General features: G+C 42.1%; 1 long non-coding RNA gene across 1 annotated transcript; it reads left to right on the top strand.

Annotated features, from left to right (window-relative positions):
• The first annotated feature begins 814 nt into the window (after positions 1-814).
• LOC122548683 lies at positions 815-10,523 on the top strand. The gene is made up of 3 exons (XR_006311308.1): positions 815-825; positions 4,921-4,923; positions 10,395-10,523. It is a non-coding gene; the product is annotated as an uncharacterized LOC122548683 (long non-coding RNA).
• The last annotated feature ends 15,547 nt before the right edge of the window (positions 10,524-26,070 follow it).

The following is a 26,070-nucleotide window of genomic DNA, read 5'->3' as shown; positions in this document are numbered from 1 at the left end:
GAGATTGACGGGTGACCTTATAGAGGTTTATAAAACCATAAGGGGTGTAGATAAGGTGAGTGGCAGATGTCTTTACCCAGAGTGGGGGTCTCCAGAGTAGGTAGCATATTTTTTGAGATGAGAGGAGGAGGATTTAAAAAGACATAGGTGGCAACTTTTTTACACAGAGTGTGGTTTGTGTGTAGAATGAACTTCCAGAGGAAGTGGTGGATGGGGGAACAGTTACAACATTTAAAAGATATTTGGATCAGTACATGAATAAGGAAGGTTTAGAGGGGTGTGGGCCAAGTGCAGGCAGATGAGAATAGTTTAATTTGGGAACATGGTCAGCATGGACTGGTTGGACTGAAAGGTCCGTATCCAGGCTGTATGACTCTAACTCTATAACTGTGGACGCTGGAAATCAGAAACAAAAAGAAATTGCTGGAACAACTCAGTAGGTCTGGCAGCATTTAAGGAGAGAAAGTGGAGTTAATATTTCAGGTCCAGTGAATTGAACTCTGAAGAGGGGTCACTGAGCCCGAAACATTAACTCTGCTTTCTGTCCCTGGATGCTGCCAGACCTGCTGAGTTTTTCCAGCAATTTCTGTTTTTATTTCAGTCTGTGACCCCACCTGGGCTCCCAAGCCCAAGTTTGGGAAGCTTTGCCTTAGGCAGTCATTGGTGTTCAAGTTTGGCATTCTTCCACTCTGGTGATGCGGTCCTGGAGTGATTAAATGGTCCAGTAATGGATTGACAAACACGACCACATGTGGGACAGATGGTTGCTAAAGCAGGTGAGTGGGGATTTGATACACTTCTTCCACTGTTTGCACTTGGCCTCCAGTTTGAGCGGTCTTGGATTAGAGATCCCCATGAATCAGTGAGAGTATTGAATTTTTTTTCTGAGTGGTTTTTGAGCATGTGCTTGAAGTCTTTCCTCTGTCCTCCTGGCAACTGTTTGCCGTGACAGAGCTTGGAATAGAGAGCTTGCTTGGAAATCTTGTGTCTGGCCTGTGGAACATTAGCCCATTCAACTGACTATAGATAGAGCCTTGACATTGGGGATGTTGGGTGCGAGAGGATACTGATATTGGAGTCGAGAGTGTGGTGATGGAATAGCACAGCAGGTCAGACAACATCTGAAGAATAGGAGAATCGACATTTCGGACAAAAGCCTTTCATCAGGAATGAATTTCTTGTTTCATTCCTGATGAAGGGCTTTTGCCCAAAACATAGATTCTCCTGCTCCTCAGATGCTGCCTGACCTGTTGTGCTTTCCCAGCACCACACTCTCGACTCTGTTCTCCAGCATCTGCAGTCCTCACTTTCTCCTACTGATATTGGAGTGTCTATTGTGCCAGTGGCTTTGCAGGATTTTGTGGGGGTTATTGCTGGCAATATTTCTCAAGTGATTTCAAGTGTCTTTGTCATCAATCACTAGGTTCCTCAGATGGCTAAAGACTGCACTGTAACAGGGCAGCAACCAAGAATGGCATCGTGGACGAGTGGTTAGCACTGCTATGTCATCATGCCAGGAACCTGGGGCTTATTCCAGCCTTGCTTGACTGCCTGTGTGGAGTTTACATGTTCTCCCTATGTCTGCATGGGTTTCCACTGGATGCTCTGGCTTCCTCCCACAGTCCAAAGAATTGTATGTTAGGTGGATTGGCCATGCTAAATTGTCCTGTAGTGTCCAGGGATGTGCAGGCTAGGTCGATTAGCCATGGGAAATGCAGGGTTACGGAATAGACAGGGGGTGCTGTGTCTGGGTAGGATGCTCTTCAGAGAGTCAGTGCAGATTCAATGGGCTTTTTCTGTATTGTAGGGTTACTATGATTCTAACCGATACTGAATTTTCTCTCAAGACTTGCAGATCCTTTTGTTTCACACCAGTGTTGGCAATGAATATTTATGTGCATAAAAATATTACCTTTTAGTTCTGGGAACATCATAGAGAATCACTGAACATTGAGAGGGAAATGAAACAAAGTAACAAGAAGAGTGAAAAGTAAAAAAAGCTGAAAATATACCAAAATTTTTTAAAGAAGGTCAGATACAATAGGTCAGCCAAAAATCCATTCTCAGTTCCTTCTCCACAACTTTCTCAAAGCTTTTGACATCTGTCCCAGGAGATCACATGTTTTTGTTAGAATGAGGTGTTGTGGAAAGCATTAAAATTGTCTTGAGCAGGGCACATTCACCAGAGGCCTTTTTCTTGATGGTAAAAACAATGACTGCAGATGCTGGAAACCAGATTCTGGATTACTGGTGCTGGAAGAGCACAGCAGTTCAGGCAGCATCCAAGGAGCTTCGAAATTAACGTTTCGGGCAAAAGTCCTTCATCAGGAATAAAGGCAGTGAGCCTGGAGCGTGGAGAGATCTTATAGAGAGAGGAAATGCCTGCCTTGAAGAAGTTTTCCTTCTCTCTCTACAAGATCTCTCCACGCTGCAGGCTCACTGCCTTTATTCCTGATGAAGGGCTTTTGCCCGAAACGTCGATTTCGAAGCTCCTTGGATGCTGCCTGAACTGCTGTGCCTTTTTCTTGCTGATGTATATTGACTGTATGACTCTAAATGTCTGCATCCAAGGAGAATTGAGCCCCAGCACATCTACCAATTCTAAAAAGTGGCCTGCATCAAGTGTGTAAGATCTTCCTTGACAGTCTTTGCAATGTTCATGGATTTATTCTCCTGAAAACCTGTTCTAAGTTATCTTCAATTATCAGACACATTATTTAACCTGGAGTTTGACTATCTCCCTTACACATTTCGTTTCTGGTGTTAATGCTTAATTTTTGCATCAACTTGCAGCCTCTCGATTGATTAAATTCATACCAGGCTGGGAGCACACCCACTTCAGAGTCAGGTGGTTGTGATTCAAGTCTCATGCCAGAGGTTTGAGAACTGTGATGCCTCACATTGCTGCACTGTCCGAGGTGCTGATTTTTGGAAGGGACATTAGACTGAAGCAGTTCTCCCCTTTCAGGTGAACATAAAATATCCCACTGAGTAATTTGAAAGAAGACGTGAGGAGTTATCCTCTGTGTCCTGATTAATTCTCATCCCTGAACCATCATGCGTGTGGCCAGTTAACTCAACACAACAAAGGGGTGAATGCTTCAACTTCCCTGGTGCACTCAGCAGAGTATTCTTACCACTGAGGTACCTATTCATCTACGTAACTAACTGGACAAGGGAACCTCAAGTTCAATATCATGCTCGTTATAATCTGTTACTGCATTAGTACATTGTGCATAAGTGATCTTAGTGACTGATAGTGTGCCTCATTTGAACTTCATAATTAGATACCAGTTGATTTCACAGAACCAAGTGGAGGGGACATTATATTTTATCATTGCCGAAGACCTTTAAGCACTGCTGACTATCTGGAGTAAATAGGTGCTTGCTAACTGGCAAGTATACAATGGGCCAAAGAGACTCTTCCCATTCTGTAAAACTTCATGACTTTAACTCACCCCAAATTTGTGCTGATCTATCCCGGAGCTTCCAGTTCGAATCTTTCTAGTGATCCCCACCACTGAACAAAACTAATCTTATCAAGGTAATAATTGCCATTTATGTGTCTGTCGCAAAAGTAAACTATCCTTGCTCATTTTTCACAACTTGTCTGCAGTTTTTGACAAAATTGGCTCCACCATCTGCCTGCAGTGTCCTCCATCACCATTTATCTGCCTGTAACTGCATTTACCTGTTTTCATTCCTACCCAACTAATTGTAGTCATCATTTGCACTGGCTTCTCTTCCTGTTCTTTATCATTATTTCTGGTGTCCCCTGATGGCTATAAGAATATGAGACTTAGGAGCAGCTGTAGGCCATTCAGCCCACTGTGTCGTTTAATAAGATTTTAGCTGATCCAATTGTGGCCTCAACCACCCCGCCCCCACCTTATCTGTCTGCCCCCATAACCCTTGACTCTCATCTATCAAAACTCCATCTGATTTATAGAACATATAACATTAAGTGCAGTACAGGCCCTTCGGCCCTCGATGTTGCGCTGACCTGTGAAACCAAGCTGAAGCCCATCTAACCTACACTATTCCATTATCATCCATATGTTTATCCAATGACCATTTAAATGCCTTTAAAGTTGGCGAGTCTATTACATTGCAGCAGGCCGTTCCACGCCCCTACTATTCTCTGTGTAAAGAAACTATCTCTGACTTCTGTCCTATTTCTATCACCCCTCAATTTAAAGTTATGTCTCCTCGTGCTAGCCATCACCATCCATGGAAAAAGGCTCTCATTGTCCACCTGATCTAACCCTCTGATTATCTTGTATGTATCGATTAAGTCACCTCTCAACCTTCTTCTCTCTAGCGAAAACAACCTCAAGTCCCTCATCCTTTCCACATAAGACCTTGCCTCTGTACCAGGCAGCATCCCAGTAAATCTCCTCTGAACCTTTCCAAAACTTCCACATCCTTCCTACAATGCAGTGACCAGAACTGTACGCAATACTCCACGTGTGGCCGCACCAGGGTTTTGTACAGCTGCAGCATGACCTCATGACTCTGAAACTCAATCCCTTGACCAATAAAAGCTAACACACCGTATGCCTTCTTAACAACCCTATCCACCTGGGTGGCAACTTTCAGGTACCATGTACATGGACACTGAGATCTCTGCTCATTTGCAATAGCAAGAATCTTACCATTAGCCCAGTACACTTTGCTCCTTCCAAAGTGAATCATCTCACATTGATTCAGCATTGAATAAACTGAATAATACAGTTTACACTATCCTCTGGGAAAGAAAATACCACAGAGTAAATGGCTCTCTGAAAGAAAAACATGCTCCTCATTTCTGTCTTGAAAGGGCGGTCTCTTATTTTCAAACCGTGGTCCCTAGTTTTCTCTTCGGAAGAAGGGGGTTATTGGACTCAAAATGTGAACTCTGCTTTCTCTTCACAGATGCAGACTGTGCATTTTCTGTTTATGTCTGCAAGTTTAGTCTCCCCCACAAGAGGAAACAAATGCAATTTCTGTCTATGTCCCCTAGTTTAGTCTCCCCTACAAGAGGAAACATCCTCCTGGTTTCCATCCTATCACATCCCGTCAGGACTTATATGTTTTGGTAGGCTCCCTTCTCATTCTTCTGTCTTCAATGAGTATCAATCTAACCAGCTCAGCCCTTCTTCCTAAGTTAAATGCTTCATCCCAAGAATGAGTAGAGTGAACTTTCTCTGATCTGCTTCAAATGTATTTATTTGCTTTTACAAAGAATACTGAAATGGTATTACTCCAGATGTAATCTCACCAAGGTCCTGTACAGCTGCAGTGTAATTTCCTTACTATTGCAATTTGATAACACCCCTTTTTTAAAAAAAAATCACAGGATGTGGGCATCACTGCTCAGGCTAAATTACCCAGAGGGCACTTGATAGTCAACCACATTGCTGTGGGTCTTTAGTCACAAGTTCAGGACGGCAGTTCCCTTCCCTCAGTGATGTCAGTGAACCAAATCATTTTCCCCCAACAATTTCATGGTCATTATTAGCTTCCTAATTTCACAATTTTATTAAATTCATATTCTACCATTTGCCATGATGGTGGTTAAATGCAGCTACTCAATCATTACCATGCCTCTGGGTTAATAGTCTAATGATAAAACCATCAATCTGTCAACACCCTGCCTTCCTAAACACATGGTGCATCTGCATACTAATCTTTTATGATGAATGTACCAGGATACCTAGATCACTCCACAATATCTCTCCATTTAGATAGTGTACTGCTTTTCTATTTTTCTTGCCTGAATAGACATGTTTACATTTACCCCATTATTTCTCCACTCACTTAAACTATCCAAACACCACTGCATATAATTTACGTCCTCTTGACAATTTACTTTGCTCCAGTACTGATCCTTGTGCCAGTCTACTTTATGCAGCTTGTCAATCGAAAAAACCCAATTTATCTCTACTTCCTTTTAACTAATCAGTCCCTTATCCATGATGATATGTTATTTCTTACAACATGATCTCTTCTTTGGTGTAGTAACCTTTGATGTGATACCTTCATGGAATCCCTAGAGTGTGGAAGGAGGCCATTCAGCCAATCAATTCACACCAACCATCCCAATAGCATCCCACCCAAACCCATCCTTTTCCTTGTAGTCCTGCATTCCCCATGGCTAACCCACCTCGCCTGCACATCCCTGGACACTATAAGCAATTTAGCATGGCCAATCCAACTAACCTGTACATCTTTCGACTGCGGAAGGAAACCCACACAGACATGGGGAGAACCACAAAGTCGGTTGCCTGAGGCAGGAATCAAACCTGGGTCCCTGGCGCTGTGAGGCAGCAGCACTAACCACTGAGCCACTATCCACTCACCATATTATTGCCTTTTTGAAATCCAGGTAGAGATTTACATCTATTATCTTTTTTTCACCTTACTAGTTATGTCCACAAAGAACTTTAATAAATTAATGTACATAATTTCCTATCCACATACCTATGTAGATTCTGCTTGATCGCATTGTGATTTCTAAGTGTACTGCTATAACCTCCATAACATTAACTTCGCGAATCTAGGATTTCTCCTTGGCCCTTCCTATTTCTCATCTTCAGGTTGCCCCTCAGCAACATCATCCAAACTATGACATCATGTTCACAATATCTGTATTATATTTAATCTGGAAATAAGGCTCTGACCAAATATTCACAGCATTTCAAAGATTGTCTATTTCCATTTCTATGAGGAGATGGTGACATAATGGAAACATCACCAGATGAGTAGTTTTATATTATTGTGGTGTTAGGTTTGAGTAGGTTTAATAACTCTCGAAAACTATTAGCTACTAAAAAAATTATAACGGAATTGCAGTCATGTGAACAACCACTGAAAATTGCTCCTCTTCATGTTTCGACTCAGACTTAAAATCTCAGATCACATGAGGGTTTTTCTTCGATGGCATCATAGACTATTACAGTTAATCCTTTATGCATGTCTAATATATTCCATTATACCACATGTGCTACAGCTCTGAGACAAATTCTACATGGCAGCTGGTAAAATTTACATAGAGTTAATATAATTCAGAATTTGAAAACCAGCGTCAGTAATAGTGACCATGAAACCATCATCGATTGCTGTAAAAAAAACCCATCTGATTCACTAATGCTCCTTTAGGGTAGAAAATCTGCGTTCCTTACCTGGCTTGAACATCATATGACTACAGATCTGCAGCAATGTGGTTAAAAATGGAAACTAGGAGAGGAGTAGGCCATTTGTCCCTTCCAGCCTGCACCACCATTTAGTATGATCATGGCTGGTCATCGAATTCAGTACTTTGTTCCTGCTTTCATCTGATATCCTTTGATCCCTTTAGCCCTACGGTGGCTCAGTGGTTAGCACTGCTGCCTCACAGCGCCAGGGACCCCGGTTCAATTCCCACCTTGGGCAACCGTCTGTGTGGAGTTTGCACATTCTCCCCGTGTCTGTGTGGGTTTGCTTTGGTTTCCTCCCACAGTCCAAAGGTGTGCAGGTTAGGTGAATTGGCCATGTTAAATTGCCTGTAGTGTTAGGTGCATTAGTTAGGGAAATTGGTCTGGGTGGGTTGCTCTTCGGAGGATCGGTGTGGACTTGTTAGGCCAAAGGGCCTGTTTCCACACTATAAGGAATCTAATAACTATTTCCTTCATGAAAACTCTAAAATGGCCAATCAAAGTACTTTTAAAGGCAAGATATGGGTGGGTAATGAAAACTGTCAGTGATGCTGACATCCAATGAATGAAGTTTTCTTTTTAAATAGCCCAAGTCTGCTCCTGCCTCAGCCCATCTGCTGTTGAAAGCCGAATCCAGGCTTTTGGCACTTCTAGATTTGACAGTTCCAAACCGCTCCTGGCTGCCCTCCCACATTGTACCCTCCACAAACTTGAGATCATCTATTCCGCACATGTCCTTGCTTGTGCCAGCACATCATTCCAATGTTCAGTAGTTTGTATTGCCTTGATCTTAAAACACACATCTTTCTTTTGAAACTGATAAATTCTCCTGATCTCTGTAAATTCCTCCAGCCCCACAAACATCTAAGGTATCAACACTCATTTAATTCTGGCAACTTCATCACCCCTCCTAGTTTTAGTTGCAGTACCAAGTCACATCGCCATATTCTTACCAGACCATTGAGCTACCTTGTCATTAGAGAGAGATGACTGGTGGCAATTTAACCTGACAGCCACCATAATTCAGGCAAGGGGAGAGATTGAGAAGGAGCAGCCTTCATAGTAACCTCAGCTGATGTGGGAACTGAACCCACACTGTTGGATCATACTATAATCACAAGCCAAACATCTAACCAACTGAGCTAAACCAATCCTCACTTGGTGTATCATTGGGGGATGAGCCATCAGCTGCCGAAGTATGTGCTTTGGAATTCTGATCCCCAAACTGTTTCTCTTCCTTTGCTCCTTCAGAATGTTTCTTTAAAATGATCAGCTTTTAAGTGGTCTCTCTTAATGCTGTCTTTTGTAAGTCTTTGGCAGATTGTGCAGCGAATTTGGAAAAGGGATGGGTGACCAACAGGAGTGATGGAGAAGGATGATGAACATACACTCCAATTGAAGTGGTAGCAATTGTAAGTGAAATGTATTGCCAGAACTTACTTTTTAATCTCCAATAGTATTGGGAGGAGTTGGGGGGGGGGCGGGGAGGTTAGGAGGGGTCAGTGGGGACAAGAATTACCAGATTCAAACAAACTGGCTGTGTAGAGAGAGGACTATTAATTACCTGCTAACAAGAGTCATCATCTCTTGTTTAATATGTTAATTCAAAGGAGATTACACATAGCTGTGTGCAATAAGCTTTACTTCAATAGAAGGGTTAATGAATGAATGAATGAAGGTTTTTGTTGGTATATTTCCGGGATGGTGGTGGAGTGGGGGAGCTGGTGGAGGGGGAAGAGGTGAAGGTGCTGCTGCAAAGCGTCCTGCGTGGGTGTAGCCACTGAAGGGTTTTTTTTTTGTTCCTGTTGTACTGAATATTCTTTCCATGACGTCTGAACTGAAAGAGTGACACAAACTGCACCCTCTGACCAGCCCTCCCAGCAGCCAGATTGTGGCTTCACCTCCCAGGCTAATTGACGTCTAACACCCAGTTGTGTTACAATTACATAAGAGACCTTGTGGGCACAAGCTGCAGTTCAGCAACATCATCTGCATACAGTTTAAAGTTCCTTTCCCATAGCCTACTCTCATTTATTCCGATAGTAGCAATAATCTTTCGAATGCTGCTTCCACCATTTGAAGGATAATTAGACAATGCAGAAACTTACTGGGTCACAAGTGGTGCAGGGAATTAATTCTGTAGCTTCATTTGGAAGGAATGAAGGTTCAATTGATTTAAGCATAAAATAATGTCATTTATAACATTATTGTATGATATGTGGCAATTAAATCATCATACATGATTGACACAGCTTTAAATTATTTAGTAGGGCGATTGTTCAATTGAAAGGCAGTTTAACAAACTAAAAAGAAAGGAGAGAGCAGAGATGCAGTGTCAAGAGAAAGCAAATGATAAAGTGAGATAAGAAGGGGTAAAAATCATGTACAGGAGAGTACAGCAGAAATTAGACCCAGAATAAGTAATAATCATTAAAATTCAAAGTTTAAGGTTTTTTAATTTGAATGGACACAGCAATTGTAACACAGTAGAAATGTTGATGGCCCAAATAAAAATAAATGCATGTGAATTGATCACTGTCATGGAGATGTGTAACCAGGACCAGGAGCTTGATATTCAAAGATATTTCACATTTTGGAAATATGGGGAGAAAGGAAAAGGTGGTAGGTTTAGCTTTGATAATAAAAGGAGGTATTCATGCAGCAGTGAGTCGTGATATAGGTGCATAAGATTGTGATTTTGAATCAATTTAAGTGGAAATTAGGAATAGAAAGAGAAAAAAGTCAGGGGTCTGAATTGGCTATGCAGTTACTTCACTGCAGGAAATATGGAAGCATGTAAGAATGCCATCACAGTTGTTATGGGTGATTTCAATCTTCATAGAACATATAACATAGAACGTTACAGTGCAGTTCAGGCCCTTCGGCCCTTGATATTGCACTCACCTGTGAAATCAATCTGAAGCCCATCTAACCTACACTACTCCATTATCATCCATATATTTATCCAATGACGATTTAAATGCCCTGAAAGTTGACGAGTCTATGACTGTTGCAGACAGGGCATTCCACACCCTTATTACTCTCTGAGTAAAGAAACGACCTCTGTCCTATATCTATTACCCCTCAGTATGGATGATCGAGATTCCCACTGTCCCTACCTACTATCTAGCGAAACCACAGCCAAGGGAACGGGCTTGGCATAATTAATGGGGAAAGAAGACCCTGTTGAGCTTGACTCTAGTCTGTCACTGTGAAGAGACATGAGAGGTGTAGAATAAGTGGGAGGCTTCAGCCGCCGGTGAAATACCATTACTCTTATCGTTTTTTCACTTACCCGGTGAGGCGGGGAGGCGAGCCTTGAGGGGCTCTCGCTTCTGGTCGGAAGCGGCCGGGCGTGACCCACACCCTTATTACTCTCTGAGTAAAGAAACGACCTCTGTCCTATATCTATTACCCCTCAGTTTAAAACTATGTCCACTCGTGCTAGCCGTTACCATTCAAGGTAAAAGGCTCTCACTGTCCACCCTATCTAACCCTCTGATCATCTTGCATGTCTCTGCAGAAAGGCTGCCATCATCATCAAAGACTCCATCTACCCCAGTAATGCTCTCCGACAACCTGCTTCATCAGAAGATACAGAAGCTTGAAAACACACACACACACACACACACACACATCCTCCCTCAGGTTAAGAACAGTTTCTTCCCTGCCAATATTAGGCTGACGAATGGACTGTCTGACTTCAAGCAATGTTGATCTTGCATCGCACACCTCCTGTTCACTGTCATCTGTATGCCTTATTCTGTCTGAGCACCCTACTCTACCTGTGAGGACATATTCCCAAGAGTGGAGGTTCTCAAGGTAGGGGACATCAGTGCAGAATAAAGGGACACTCATTTAAAATTAAAGTTTAATAAATAATGTCAGAGTAAAAGCTCCCCTTGGAAATAGTGACCATAACATAACATGGTAGAATTTAACATTCTGTTTTACATGTAGGAATCAGGGTCAGAAACAAAAGTGGGAAGCTTAAATAAGGGTAATTACAAAGGAATGAAGGCAGAGCCAGCTGGAATGGACTGGGAAAGGAGTTTAGTAGCAAAGATGTTTGAAGAACAATGCAAGACTTATGAGAAAATAGATCATGACTCACAACAAAGACATGTGAGGAAGAAGAATTCTAGGATTGAGATAAGTCACCCATGGTTAACCAGGGAGGTTAAGAATAGCATCAGATTGAAAGAACAACACATATAACGTGGCAAAATACATGGTTATTCAGAGGATTGGGGAAGTTTTAAAAAATGCAACAAAACACAATAAAAAATATAATTTGGGAGAAATTAAACTTTGAGGGCTAACTTGTAGGTCAAAACAGTCAGCAACAGTTTCTTTAAATATATAAAAAGAAGAGAGAAGCCAAAGTGAAGAGAGGACCCTTACAGAATAAGATGGAGAATTAATAAGGGGAAATAGTAGAAGAGTTAAAAAAATACTTTGCGTCAGTCTTCATTGCAGAAGACACCAATTGCATCCTAAAATTACGAAGTGTTCAAAGGGCAAAAGGAGGATAAGAAATAAATACAATAAATGTGTCTGGATAAAAAAAAGTGCTAGGGAAACTAGTGAGGCTAAAGACTGATAGATCCCCTGGACCTGATGGGTTGCATCCTGGGATATTAAAGGAAGTTACTATAGAGATAAAGGAGGGACTTGTAGTAATCTTTAAGGAATCTTTAAATGCTGGAAAAGACCGAGAGAATTGGAAAGCTAATAGTGTAACAACATTATTTTTTAAAAAATGAACACAAAATCAAGCAACTCTAGGTCAGTTAGCGTAATGTCATAAGAGTTAATATCATAACGAATGTAATAGCAGAACATTTAGTAATTCATAATATGATCAAACAGAGTCAGCACAGCTTCATGAAGGGGAAATTATGCCTGGCAAATTTGTTGGAATTCATTGAGGACTAACATGCAGCCTAGATAAAGGGAGCTATGGATATAAGGCATTTGGCAACCACATTAGGCTTCTCAAGAAGATATGAGTCAAGAGATTATTCAGCATTCTCACATATTGTGCAAGGAAGAACATTTTAATGAACTGGATCTCAGAAAGTCCCCCAGGTCTCAGGCGATGGCACAGACTAGTGATGGAGCATGTCCCACAAGATTATCTTGCGAATATGGTGCACCCAGAAAACGGAACTATTTTATAAGATATGGCAGCCCTTTTTAAATTATATAGACACGGACCTGTCAGCCATATTGACCAGACCTTTATATAGCCGTGACGGTCGGATTTGGCAGTCTGGGGGCCTGGGGGGAGGAAGCTTGATAAATATGGGTACAATAACTGATGCTCCTGTGGATGGGAGCCTCGGTAAGGGAGTGTCATGTAGTGTAATTTAATTTAATTTAATTTCAATTAGGTTAATCCAAGGTGATTTTATCTAATTTGATCTAATCTAAGTTAAGTTAGGTTAGTCTAGTATAATTTAAGTCAATTTAAACTAATTTGCTAAGTACAGTCATTTATTGAATCTTAATGTGGAAAGATTGTTTTGTGCCTTTGTGATAGTTTTGGTTTGTTCTGTAAGAATAGGTAGTTTATTGTTAACATTTTTGTAATATAAGATTGTCATATTACTTTTTGTATTTTTATAACTTTGTAAAAAAAAGAGTCCATGGTGGTGGAGGGAATTTTTTTAGCATGGATAGAGGATTGGCTATTAAAATGAAGAGAGTTGGGATAAGAGGAGTATTTTAAGGATGGCCAACTGTAACAAGTAAAGTGCCACAAGGATCAGTGCTGAACCTACACTTATTTACAATGTATATTAGTGATATAGATGGGAAATGTGAATGTACTACAGTCAGGTTTGTGCGTGACACAAAAATAATTGGGAAGGCAAGTGATTAGGATGACATAGAGGGATATAGACAGGTTAAGTGAGTGGGCAAAAAGCTTGGAATATAATGTGAGGATATATGAGGTTACACACTTTGGCAAGATGAAGAGGAGCTGAATATTATTTAAATGGAGAAAGACTGCGGAAAGCTACAGAATAAAAGGATTTGGGAGCACTTGTCCAGGAATCACTAACAGCTAGCATCCAAGTTCAGCAGGTAACAGAGAAAGCAAATGGAATGTTAGCCTTCATTTCAAAGATGTGGAGGTGCCAATGTTAGACTGAGGTGGACAAAGATAAAAATCATAGAACACCAGGTTATAGACCAAATATCAGTGTCACCCAAATGATACAATACATTGAACAATATATTGTATCAGTTGCATGACACTGTGATCTTTTGCTATAAATTCTGTGTCTTATGATCCTGCTCCACGGCTACCTGATGAAGCTAGTACTTCCAAATAAACCTGTTGGACTATACCTGGTGTTGTGTGATTTTTAACTTCATTTCAAAGAGAACGCTCTATTAAAGTTAGAGAGGTTTTGCTAAAAGTATACAACAGCTGGAATATGTGAACAATTTTGGGACCCTTATCTAAGGAAACATACTTTGACATTGGAAACTGTCCAGGGAGGCTTCATTCTGCTGATACCAACTATGGAGGCACTGTCTTATAGAGTCATAAAGCTATGCAACACGGAAACAGACCCCTCGGTCCAACTCATCCATGCTGACCAGACATCCCAATCTGAACTAGATCCACTTGCCAGCACTTGGCCCATATCCCTCTAAGTCATTCCTATTCATTTTCCCATCCAGATGTCTTTTAAATGATGTAATTGTACTTGCCTCTATCACCTTCTCTGGCAGCTTGTTCCAGACACACACCATTCTCTGTGTGATAAAGTTATCCATAGGTTCTTTTTCAATTTCTTCCCTCTCAATTTAAACCAATGCCCTCTAGTGTTGGTTTCCCTCACCCCAGGAAAAAGACCAAGGCTATTCACTTTATCCATGTGATCATGACTTTATAAACCTCCAGAAGGTCACCCTTTAGCCTCCGATGCTCCAAGGAAAAAAGCTCCAGCCTATTCAGTCTCTCCTTACGACTCAAACTCTTGAGTCCTGGTAATATCCTTGAAGATCTTTTTTCACCCTTTCAAGTATAACAATGTCTTTCCTACAGAAGGCTGACCAGAATTGTATGCAGTATTCTAAAAGTGGCCTCACCAATGTCCTGTACAGCCTCAACATGCCATCCCAACACCTATCTCAATGTGTGAACAAATGAGTAGATTAGGCCTGTAGTTATTGGAATATAAAAGAATGAGAAACTTTATTGAAACATACAAGATTCTTAGAGGATTTGACAGAGTAGATGCAGAGGAATTCTTTCCGCTTATGGGAGAGTTTAGGACCAGAGGGTATAAACTCAGAACAAGTGGTCGCATACTTAAGACAGAGGATTGTGAATCTGTGGAATTCTTTCGCAAAGAGCCTGGGGTCATTAAATACACCTAATGCTGAGATAGACAGAGTTTTAATCAGTAAGAAAATGAAGGAAAAGGCAGGGAAGATCTCCAAGGATATTACCGGTACTCGAGAGTTTGAGTCATAAGGAGAGACTGAATAGGCTGGGGCTTTTTTCCTTGGAGCATCGGAAGTTGAGGATTATCAGGTCAACCATGATCTCACTCAATCTCACAGAACTGATGGGCTGTATGGACTATTTCTGCTCCTTTTTTTATGATCTTCCAGTCTTAAAACTGAAATGCAATGGCATGTCTTCTTCCAGAGTATAGTCAATGTCTAGAATTCTCTGCCCCAGAGAGTTGGAGAGGCTAGATTATTGAAAGTGTTCAAACAGGAGGTAAATAGATGTTTCTGATATTTGGGTTTGCAGGCTATGACATGAAAGAGAAGTTGAGACCTGGGGCAGATTTTATTGAATGCAGGGGAGGCTTGAGAGCTGAATGGCCTACTCCAGGTTCTGTAACATATGTTCTTAATGACAACTTCAATCTAGCATTATAAGTATTTTTTTTCAGGTTGACTAGCAATAGTGAAATTCAAAATTCGAGTTTACGTCATCCTCTGCAAAATGTCCAGTGACCCTCCACCACGATGAATTCTGCTTTTGTTTTATTTACAAAGAACAAGGAACAGTACAACACAGGAACAGGCCCTCTGGCCCACCAAGATACATGAAACCTTTCTAAATTAAAATCCTTTTGCCTCTAATTGGCCTGCATTCCTCTATCCCCTGCCTATTCATATATCAGTCAAACTATAGGCAGAGGCTGAATAGGATGGGACTATTTTCCTTCAAGTATTTGAGGCTGAGGGGTGACCTCATAAAGGTTTATAATGTCATGAGGGGCATGGATAAGATGAATAGTCAAGGTCTTTTCCCCATGGCAGGGGAGTCCAAAACTAGACCACATAGGTTTACAGTGAGAGAGGAAAGATTTAACAGGCATCAAAGAGGCAAATTTTCACACAGAGGGTATTGCACATGTGGAATGAGCTGCCAGAGGAAGTCATGGAGCTGGGCGTAATTGCGATATTTAAAAGGGATCTTGAAATGAATAGGAAGGGTTTAGAGGGATGTCGGCCAAATGCTGGTAATTATTTAGGATATCTGGTCAGTATGGATGAGTTGGACTGAAGGGTCTGTTTCTGTGCTGTACAACTGTATGACTCTGTAATTTTAAGATGCCTCTTAAACATTGCTGTTTCAGCCACCTCCAACACGTGCATTCCAGGCACGTACCATGCTCAATGTAAAAAAATGCCCGTCTTTATCCCTTTTAACTGACTTAGATGCAGGCATAGGTGGATGGATTAGTAAATTTGCAGACGACACTAAAGTCAGTGGAGTAGTGGACAATGTGGAAGAATGTTGCAGGTTGCAGGGGAACTTGGATAAACTGCAGAATTGGGCTGAGACGTGGCAAATGGAGTTCAATGCAGTGAGGTGATGCACTTTGGGAAGAATAACAGGAAGGCAGAGTACTGGATCAATGGAAAGATTCTTGGTAGTGTGGATGTGCAGAGGGATCTTGGAGTCCATGTACATAGACCCCTGAAAGTTGCCACCCAGGTGAATACGGTGTGTTAGGTTTCATTCGTAGAGGGATTGAGTTCCGAAGCCACAATATCATGTTGCAACTATACAAAGCGCTGGTGCGGCCACACATGGAATATTGTGCACAGTTCTGGTCCGTATATTTCGGGAAGGATGTGGAAGCATTGGAAAAGGTGCAGAGGAGATTTACCAGCTGCTAATGTAATTAACTCAGCCACATTAGGGAGATTTAAATAATCCTTAGATAAGCACATGGATGATTTTGGGATCGTGTAGGGGTAAGAGCTGAGAATAGTTCACAGGTCGGCGCAACATTAAGGGCTGAAGGGCCTGTTCTGCGCTGTATTGTTCTATGTTCTATGTTCTATCTATGTCCCCTTGTATTTTTCATTTCTATCCTGGGAAAAAGACTCTTGACTATCCATTCTATCCATGCCTCTCACAATTTTGTCAGGTTAGCCCTCATCCTTCTAAGTTCAACTGAAAACAAACCAAGTTTGTCCGATCTCTCCAAACCAAACAACACCTTCGTAAACATCCATGTGGACACAACCTGCCAATTAGCAATATTTTATTTCTAAGTTAACCTTCTTGCCATTTTTTTTCTCTGTTGAAAATTATCGCAATTGTGAGGAATTATTGAAAAAAAAAGATTCTTGTTGGGGAGAGAGTTGTGTGTAAAAGGTGGATTTATTCAGGCATCCACACCCCTTTTGTGCATTGTCCTACTAGCCATACTTTGTGGGAACATATTCAGAGTACACATCATACCTGCACCTACTCTGTCCTCACTGCTAAAGATTCCTATTCACTTTCCAAGACAGAATTAGTAGGTAAATTAACCACCTGATGAAGGAGCAGCGCTCCGAAAGCTAGTGCTTCCAATTAAACCTGTTGGACTATAACCTGGTGTTGTGTGATTTTTAACTTTGTGCACCCCAGTCCAACAACCAGCATCTCCAAATCATAGTCGTTTTTATGATTGTTTTCATTTTAATGGACATTACTGGCAATGCCAGTATTTATGACCTAACCCTGTTGCCCTGAGATGGTGACAGCAAGCTGTTAGACCTTGTGTGCTGAATGTAGATCCCTGATTTTACTAGTTAGGAAATTATTGGATTTTGATCTGACAATATGTAAAGAACAGTGCAGTGGAAATCTATCATAATGTCATTGTTGGGGTCCAGAGAATGAAACGCTGGTACATTATAACAGAACCATAATTACTTTTGATTTTTAAGTAGAAAACTGACATTTCAAATAAATATGTTCCTCTTTTGGGAGCCATGAGAGAGAGAGAGAGAGAGAGAGACAGACAGACAGACAGACAGACACACACACACACATACACACAGAGTGAAGAAATTTGTAGTGTATTGGGCCACCTTATTGGAACATAAGAAGGCCATTCAGCCTATTGAGCCTCTCCCACTATTCTAGATCAGGTCTGATCATTTCCTCCATTGTATCTCCATTACTGTCCTTAGTATCAGAAGCCTATTAATTTCAGTCTGAACTGGCTGAATTATTCAGCTTTCAGCACTCTCTGGGGCGGAGGACTGCAAAGACTCAGCAGCCTCTGTGTGAAGAAACCCTTCCTTTACTTCCGCTTACTGTTTTCTGATATTACACAGATATGAGAGAAAATGTGAAAAGATTTCACTCTATTTCTGTGATTTTGTGAGGGGGGGGGGAGGCGGGCGTGGTAAAAACTGATTTGAAACCAAGACGTGGGAGTCGGAATGCACCAGGTTCACCAGAAAAACACCACAAGGTTTGAAACCGGTGTTTGCAATTTTTTCACACCAGAGCAGTTCCCACGACCGAACTGCAGCAAATCTCCATGGCACATCCTCGTTGGGATAGTGCTCGGGATTTTGGGAGTCACGGCATTCCGTGCAACTGCTGTCCTTGTTCTTCTGTGTATTGGTAACAGTAGGTTTGTGTAGTGCTGCTGAATATACTCCTTTCCTGAAGACATCATAGTCAACTGGGTTGCATTCTCTGAATGAATGAACTTGTTTTATTGTCATGTGCACTCGAATGAGTGCAGTGAAAAGTTTGCAATGTCACCACTTACAACGCCATCTTAGTTACAAGATACCTGGGTACAGATAATTAAATATTTGGTATAAAATAGAGAAAAAAAAAACCCAGTATAAGATTGATCAGGAAAACCTTTTTAAAAGTATTCAATTTACAGCCTTTCCACTCCAGTCTGTGCTGGCTTCAAGCTTCCAGATCATCCTGCATTGATAGTCGAGGTCTTGCCTTCTCGTGACAGCCCTTCATCCAGGCCTTGCCTCCTTGCGACAGTCCACCAGTCTGAGATTCATCTCCCACGACAGCCCTCCATTCCGGGACTCGCCTCCTGCGATAGCCTCCTCGAGACAACCTCCTCGAGACAGCCGTCCAGTCCAAGAGTCACCTCCCGCGACAGCTCTCCAATCCGGAACTCGTCGTCTTGCGACAGCACTCCAGGCCGGGACTGACCTCTGTGCGACAGCCCTCCAGTCTGGGCCTCGCCTCCTTGTGACAGCACTCCAGTGGTTAGGTCGGAGTGGAGGAACCAGATAGAGCACAGTCCAAAAAAAGTCCTCAGCAGTTATTCAGACCAAAGATATTTGTATGATCTTAATAGCTGTGATAGCGCATGAAGACTTCCGCAGTAGGGAGATCTCCAGTCATTGAGGTTTCCTTGCCACTGGAACTAGATTTATTCTGTCAAGGGCTACGCATCTACTGATGTGCAGTAGCATTCCCACTTGGAAAGATGTACTGCATAAAGCATCAAGCTAGAGAAATTCAACCCACCCCACAAGGGGCACCATTGTTTGAGAACACCTGTTCGCAAGAGGAGATACTGAGAAGGAAGCTGAGAAAGCAATGCTGATGATCGCAAGGTCAAGGACCAATTTCACCTTCTGGAAACCAAATGTCTGGTCGGAGTTAAGACTCTAGGATAAAATTCATCAGCCACACGAGGACTCACAAAACCCATGACCAGTGACACACAATTTCCTAAGTGGACAAACATACATGTTAGCGGGTGACTGCTGACGACGATAGATTTGGAAGTTGTGTCCCTCTTAATTACAGCCGAGCAAACAAGATTCAGGAGCAAAAGAGTTTGCAACCTGAAAAGCTCTCACCTGTACGCCATTGTGTTTAAATGAGACTGCAGCCCCACGCTCAATAAAAGTGCTTAGCAATTGGTAATAATTAATGTCCCTTGCATCCCAGCAATGCATGAGTCAGAGTATATGCACAAATGTAATATCTAGCCAACAGTAAAAATGTGGGACTGTTTTCAGAGTGTAGAAGTGAGCTAAAACTGAAATTCTCTAGAAGTAAACAAATTACTTTGGTGTGCTGTGATTTTATCAGTGCGGGGAGTACAGCTTGATAAAATGCTCCCAAATTGCTCAAAAGTCTTCCAAAATTAGGGGTTGATTTCCCAGTTGCTGTGCAGGCAAAATATTTTGAAACTTGCATGGACACCACTGAGTGCTGTGTCTGTAAAGTTGCAGTTTACAGTTTACCGAGTCTTACGAGAACCACAAGGAAAAGCCAGGGAACTCTTGATGGATGAGCCTGACGTCAGTGCTGGCTGGGTTGTTGGAGGGGATTCTGAGGGACAGGATTTACATGCATTTGGAAAGGCAAGGACTCAGTAGGGATAGTCAACATGGCTCTGTGCATGGAGAACTGTGGCTCACTAATTTGATTGAGGTTTTTATAAACGTGACAAAGAGGATTGATGAAGGCCAATACCTTTTCTATGTGGAACAAAAACCAAATTCACTCAAAAAACTCAGCAGGCCTGGCAGTATCTGTGGAGAGAAATCAGAGTTACTTATTTGGGTTGAGTGACCCTTCCTCATAACAGGTAGAAAGTGAGGTCTGAAAATGCTAGAGATCAGAGTCGAGAGTGTGGTGTTGGAAAAGCACAGCAGGACAGGCAGCATCCAAGGAGCAGGAGAATCAACGTTTCGGGCATAAGCCCTTCATCAGCAATTCTGAATGAAGGGTTTATGCCCGAAACATTGATTCTCCTGCTCCTTGGATGCTGCCTGACCTGCTGTGCTTTTCTAGCATCACACTCTCGACCATTCCTCAAAACAGTTCTGAGGAGAGGTCACTCAAACCAAAACGTTAATTCTGATTCCTCTCCACAGTTGCTGCCAGTCCTGCTGAGTTTTTCCAGCAATTTCTTTTTGGTTTCTGATTTACAGCATCTGCAGTTCTTCAGTTGTCTATACAGACTTTATTAAGATGTTTGACAAGGTTCCGCATGGTAGTTAGCAAGGTTAGATCACATGGAGGAATATTTGAGGACTCTGGGACTATACTCAATGGAGTTTAGAAGGATGAAGAGGGGATCTAATCGAAACTTACTGAACACTGTACCACTTGGACAAGAGTAGTTGTTGGGAAGATGTTTTCATTGGCGGGAGAAACGAGGACCCAAGGGCTCAATTTTAGAGCAAAGGGAAGACCTATTAGAACGGAGATAAGGAGAGACTTCATCAGCCAGAGATTGGTGAATCTATGGAATTCATCGCCACAGAAGGCTGTGGAAGCCAAGTCATTGAGTATATTTAAGACTGAGTAGATAATATGTCCTTGAGTATCAAGGCAATCAAGGATTATGAGCAGAAAGCAAGAGAATGGGGTTGAAAAACTTATCAGCCATGTTTGAATGATGGAGCAGATTCGATGGGCTGAATGGCCTAATGTCTTATGGTCTTTTGGAATCCAGGGGGAGCTGGCCAACTGGATACAATATTGGCTTGAAGATGGAAGACAGAGGGTAGTCGTAGATGGTTGTTTTTCTGACTATAGGCCTGTGCCCAGCAGAGTATCACAAGGATCCGTGCTGGATCCACTGCATTTTGCCATTTATGCAAATAATTTGGAGGTGAATTTAAAAGGCATGGTTTGTAAGTTTGCCGATAACATCAAAATGGAAAGTGAAGTAGGTATGTCAGAGTAAAACAGAATCTTGATCAGATGGCAAATGGGCTGAGGAGTGGCAGATGGTGTTCAGTTTAGATAAATATTGCATGTTGGTAGTGGAAACCAGGGCAGGACTTACACAGTTAATGATAGTGTTCCTGGGGAGTGTTGTTGAACCAACAGGCCCGGGTGCAAGTGCAGAGTTCCCTGAAAGTGGAGTAACAGGTAGTTATTGATCAGTGCATTGAGTATAGGAGTTGGAATATCATGTTGCGGCTGTGCAGGACATTGGTTAGGTCACTTTTGGACTTCTGCATTCAATTCTGATTTCCTGCTATAGGAAAGATGTTATTAAAATTGAAAAGTTTCAGAAAAGATTTATAAGAATATTGATGGGACTGGAGGGTTTGAGCTTTAGAGAGAGGCTGGATAGGCTGGGGCTTTTCTCCCTAGAGCATTGGAGGCTGAGGTTATAGAGGTTTATAAAATCATGAGGGGCATGCGTAAGGTGAATATCCAAGTTCTTTTTCCCAGGATAGGGGAGTCCAAACCTAGAAGGTATAGGCTTACGGTGAGGGGGAAAGACTTAAAAAGGACATGAAGGGCAACATTTTCATGCAGACAGTGATATGTGTACGGAATGAGTTGCCAGAGGACGTGGTGGAGGTTGGAACAAATACACCATTTAAGAGGCATCTGGATGGAGACATGAATAGGAAGGGTTCAGAGGAATATGGGCCAAATGCTGGTAAGGTGGGACTAGATTGGGTTAGGATATCTGGTCGGCATGGATGGGTTGGACCGAAGGGTCTGTTTCCATGCTGTACATCTCTATGACGCTATAATTCTAAATGGGACTAGATTGATTGTAGATATGTTGTCTGCATGGACGAATTGGAGTGAAGGGTATGTTTCTGTGCTGTATAACTCTATAACTCTTTAACTTACCAACTTCCGATTTCACATGGTATAACAGTTTCAGAGCTGTAGGGTTACCGTGGGACAGATCAACTGTTTTATGTAACAGTAGTTCAAATGCCTTCCGGGGCAAATTTAACAATACAGGGGTATCCCCACATTAACAGAATGTAAATATATCAGGTTTTAGTTCTTGCTTACTGTTTTACAATACAGTATCAAGAATGGGAAATGGCAGATTTTATTTGATTTATGTGTTGGGTGGTGCAGAGATTGATTTGAAACAAAATTGTGGGAATGGGAATGCACCAAGTTCATCGGAAAAACTCCCCTGCTTTGAAAATAGAATCTGCAAATTATTCACATAATAAGACAACATTTCTCATGACTGAATTAGTCTAAATATATATTCTACATAATGTATGTATTGTGCACAATACATAATCAAGATTTTGTGTGGATTATCACACAATTTTTCACAGAATAATAACATCAGAGAGCATCTTCTGGAATGAGTAAAATGCAAACACAGCTTCAACAAAAATTTCAGAATTCATTTTTCTATATGTAATCCTGCAAAATACTTTGATAGTAGGCCAATCCATTTAATCTATATATCAACAATCTGAATCCCTAGATTAGATTCCAGTCTGTAATCACTCCCAGTTTTCCATTATTCTATATATAAAATCTATCGTAACCCTTTGATTAAACTCCAGTCTGTAATCACTCCCACATAACCATGATTCTATATATAAACCATCCTAATCATTCGATTAGATTCCAGTCTGTAATCATTCCCAGGTATCCATTGTTCTATATACAAACCATCTGGACCCCTTTGTTAGTTTCCAGTCTATAAGTACTCCCAGGTATACATTATTCTGTATATAAGCTATTTGAACCCATCGATTAGATTCCAGTCTGTAATCACACCCAAGCTCACAATTTCTGAACTTCTAAAGAAGGTTCACTAGACCCAAAGTGTTAACTCTGCTTCCACTGCACAAATGCTGTCAGACCACTTGAGTCTTCCCAGCAATTTCTGTTTTGGTTTCTGCGTCCTAGAACATAGAACATTTCCGCCCTGGGAAAAAGTCTCTAGTTATCCACCTTATTACAACAGCTTGTACACCTCTATCAAGTCACCTCTCATTCTTCTTCGCTCCAATGAGAAAAGCCCTAGCACCCTCAATCTTTCTTCATTAGATATGCCCTCCAGTCCAGGTAGCATCCTGATAAATCTCCTCTCCACACTCTCTAGAGCTTCCACATCTTTACTATAATGAGTCAACCAGAGCTGAGCACAATATTCCAAGTGTGGTCTAAACAGGGCTCTATGGAGCTGCAGTATAACCATGTGGTTCTTAAACTCAATGCCCCTGCTAATGAAAGCCCACAGACCATACATCTTCTTAACAACCCCATCAGCTTGAGTGGCAACTTTGAGAGATCTATGGATGTGGACCCCAAGATCCCTCTGTTCCTCCACACCACCAAGCATCCTGCCTTTAATCCTGTATTCTGCATTTAAATTCTACTTTCCAAAGTGAATCAATTCACACTTTTCCAGATTGAACTCTATCTGCCACTTATCAGCTCAGCTCTGCATCCTGTCAATGTCCAATTGCAACCTTTACCCTCCACACTATCCACAACCCCACCAACCTCCATGACATTTGCAAACTTGCTCACCCACCCTTCCACCTTCTCATCTAAGTTATTCATAAAAATCACAAAGAGAAGATGTCCCAAAACTGATCCCTGCAGAATACCACTGAGCTCCAGGCTGAATACTTTCCATCTACCACCACCCTCTGTCTTCTATGGGCCAGCCAATTCTCTATCCCGACAGACAGGTTTCCCTGTATCCCATGCCTCCTTACCTTCTGAATGAGCCTACCATGGGGAACCTTATCAAAAGCCTTGCTAAAATCCATATGCACCACATCTACTGCTCTACCTTCATCAATGTGTTTTGTCACATCCTCAAAGAATTCAATAAGGTTTGTGAGGCATGACAAAGCCATGCTGCTCATCTCTAATCTTTAGATTAGATTAGATTAGATACAGTATGGAAACAGGCCCTTCGGCCCAACAAGTCCACAGTGACCCTCCGAAGAGCAACCCACCCAGATGCATTCCCCTACATTTACCCCTTCACCTAACACTAGGGGCAATTTAGCATGGCCAATTCACCTAACCTGCACATCTTTAGACTGTGGGAGGAAACTCCAAGTAATCATAAATCTTGTCTCTCAGAATTCTCTCCAATAATTTGCCCACCACTGACATAAGACTGACTGGTCTGTAATTCCCAGGATTATCCCTATTCCCTTTCTTGAAGAAGGGACTAAAATTTACCACCCTCCAATCATCTAGCATTACTCCAATGGCCAGTGAGGACGCAAAGATCATCACCAAAGGCACAACAATCTCTTCTCCTACTTTCTGTAGTAACCTAGGGTGTATCTCGTCTGGCCTAGGGCATTTATCAATCCTTATGATTTTCAAAATTTTCAGCACATCCTCTTTCCTAACATCAACCTGTTCTACCATATAATGATAATTCACACTGTCTTCAGAAACATTAAGTCTCCCTCAGCAGTGAACACTGAAGCAAAGTATTCATTAAGGACCTCTCTTACTTCATCTGACTCCAGGTGCAAGTTCCCTACATTATCCCTGATCAGCTCTACCCTCACTCTTGTTCCTCACATAAGTCTAGAATGCTTTAGGTTTTCCTTAATCCTACCCAGTAAAGCTTTTTCATGTTCCCTTCTAACTCTCCTAAGTCCATTCTTCAGTTCCTTCCTGGCTACCTTGTAACCTCTAATGCCCTGTCTGATCCTTGCCTCCTCAACCTTAAGTAAGCTTCCTTCTTCTTCTTGACTAGATGTTCCACATCCCCTGTCACCCAAGGTTCTTTCAATTTACCATCCCTTCCTTGCCTCAGTGGGACAAACCTGTCCAGCACTATCAGCAAGTGCTTCCAAAACAACCTTCACATTTCTGTTGTGCACTTCCCTGAGAACATCTGTTCCCAATTTAGGTGCCCCAGTTCCTACCTGATAACATTGTAATTCCCCCTCCCTCATATACCGTCTGCTCCTATTCTTTTCCATGAATACTGTATAGCAAAGGCCAGGGAGTTGTAATCACTATCATCGAAATGTTCTCCCATGGAGAAATCTGACACCTGCAGGGAGCCCCTGTTGCTGTTTCCCTCAATAATAAGTATACCATTTGGGATACTGTTGGGGAGGGTGGACTTACCAGGGGAAAGCCACAGCGGCCAGGTTTCTGGCACTGATCTTGACTGTGTGACTCAGAAGGGAAGGGGAGAGAATAGGACAGCAATAGTAATAGGACACCCAGAGTTTTCTAGTCCATTCCCTGGGTGTCAGTGAGGCGCAGTGTCAGCACAGGCTGTATATGTCTTAGGACACGGTGAGAGAAGTGTGCCGGATACCAGAATGGGACCTTCGGGCTCTATCCTCTCCCAGTGATTGTGAAGGTCATTGCGGTGCTGAACACCTCTTTTGACAGACCCCTTCCAGGGAACAATGGGTTGGCTAGTGTGGGATCCCTCCTTTGTGTACCGACCAATGCATCAGGGCAGTGCCCGTTGCTCCCCATGAACAATCAGACTGGGTCATTTTGGTTCCCCATGACCAGGTCAGTCCTGCCGTCTGGGCAGTAGGACCCGGGCATGTGGCTGGGTCACTCTAGGTACGGAGGGGGTGCCATTGAGTGTACTCACGTGGCACTGAGAGGCTCATATCACAACGCTGCGGAGTTCATCAATACAAAGGGATTCCATTCAATCAATGATCACTCTTACCATGTCCTGGAGGTGAATGCCTGCTATGCTGGCAGATGCCATAACCCCTACATCTCAGAGCATTCTCAAGTCCCTGTGATGTTTGAGGAGCCCAGGGTCCTTACAAGGCTGGTAACTGGAGGATGTGTTCACTGTGACCGTGGCTCATGGACCATTGCAAAATCCCCTGACTGATGCAGAGCACCGATTCAATGCTGCGCGTA

This window comes from Chiloscyllium plagiosum, chromosome 3 (assembly GCF_004010195.1).
Source record: "Chiloscyllium plagiosum isolate BGI_BamShark_2017 chromosome 3, ASM401019v2, whole genome shotgun sequence".
Lineage (NCBI taxonomy): Eukaryota > Metazoa > Chordata > Chondrichthyes > Orectolobiformes > Hemiscylliidae > Chiloscyllium > Chiloscyllium plagiosum.
This window is presented reverse-complemented; position numbering and strand designations above follow the sequence as displayed.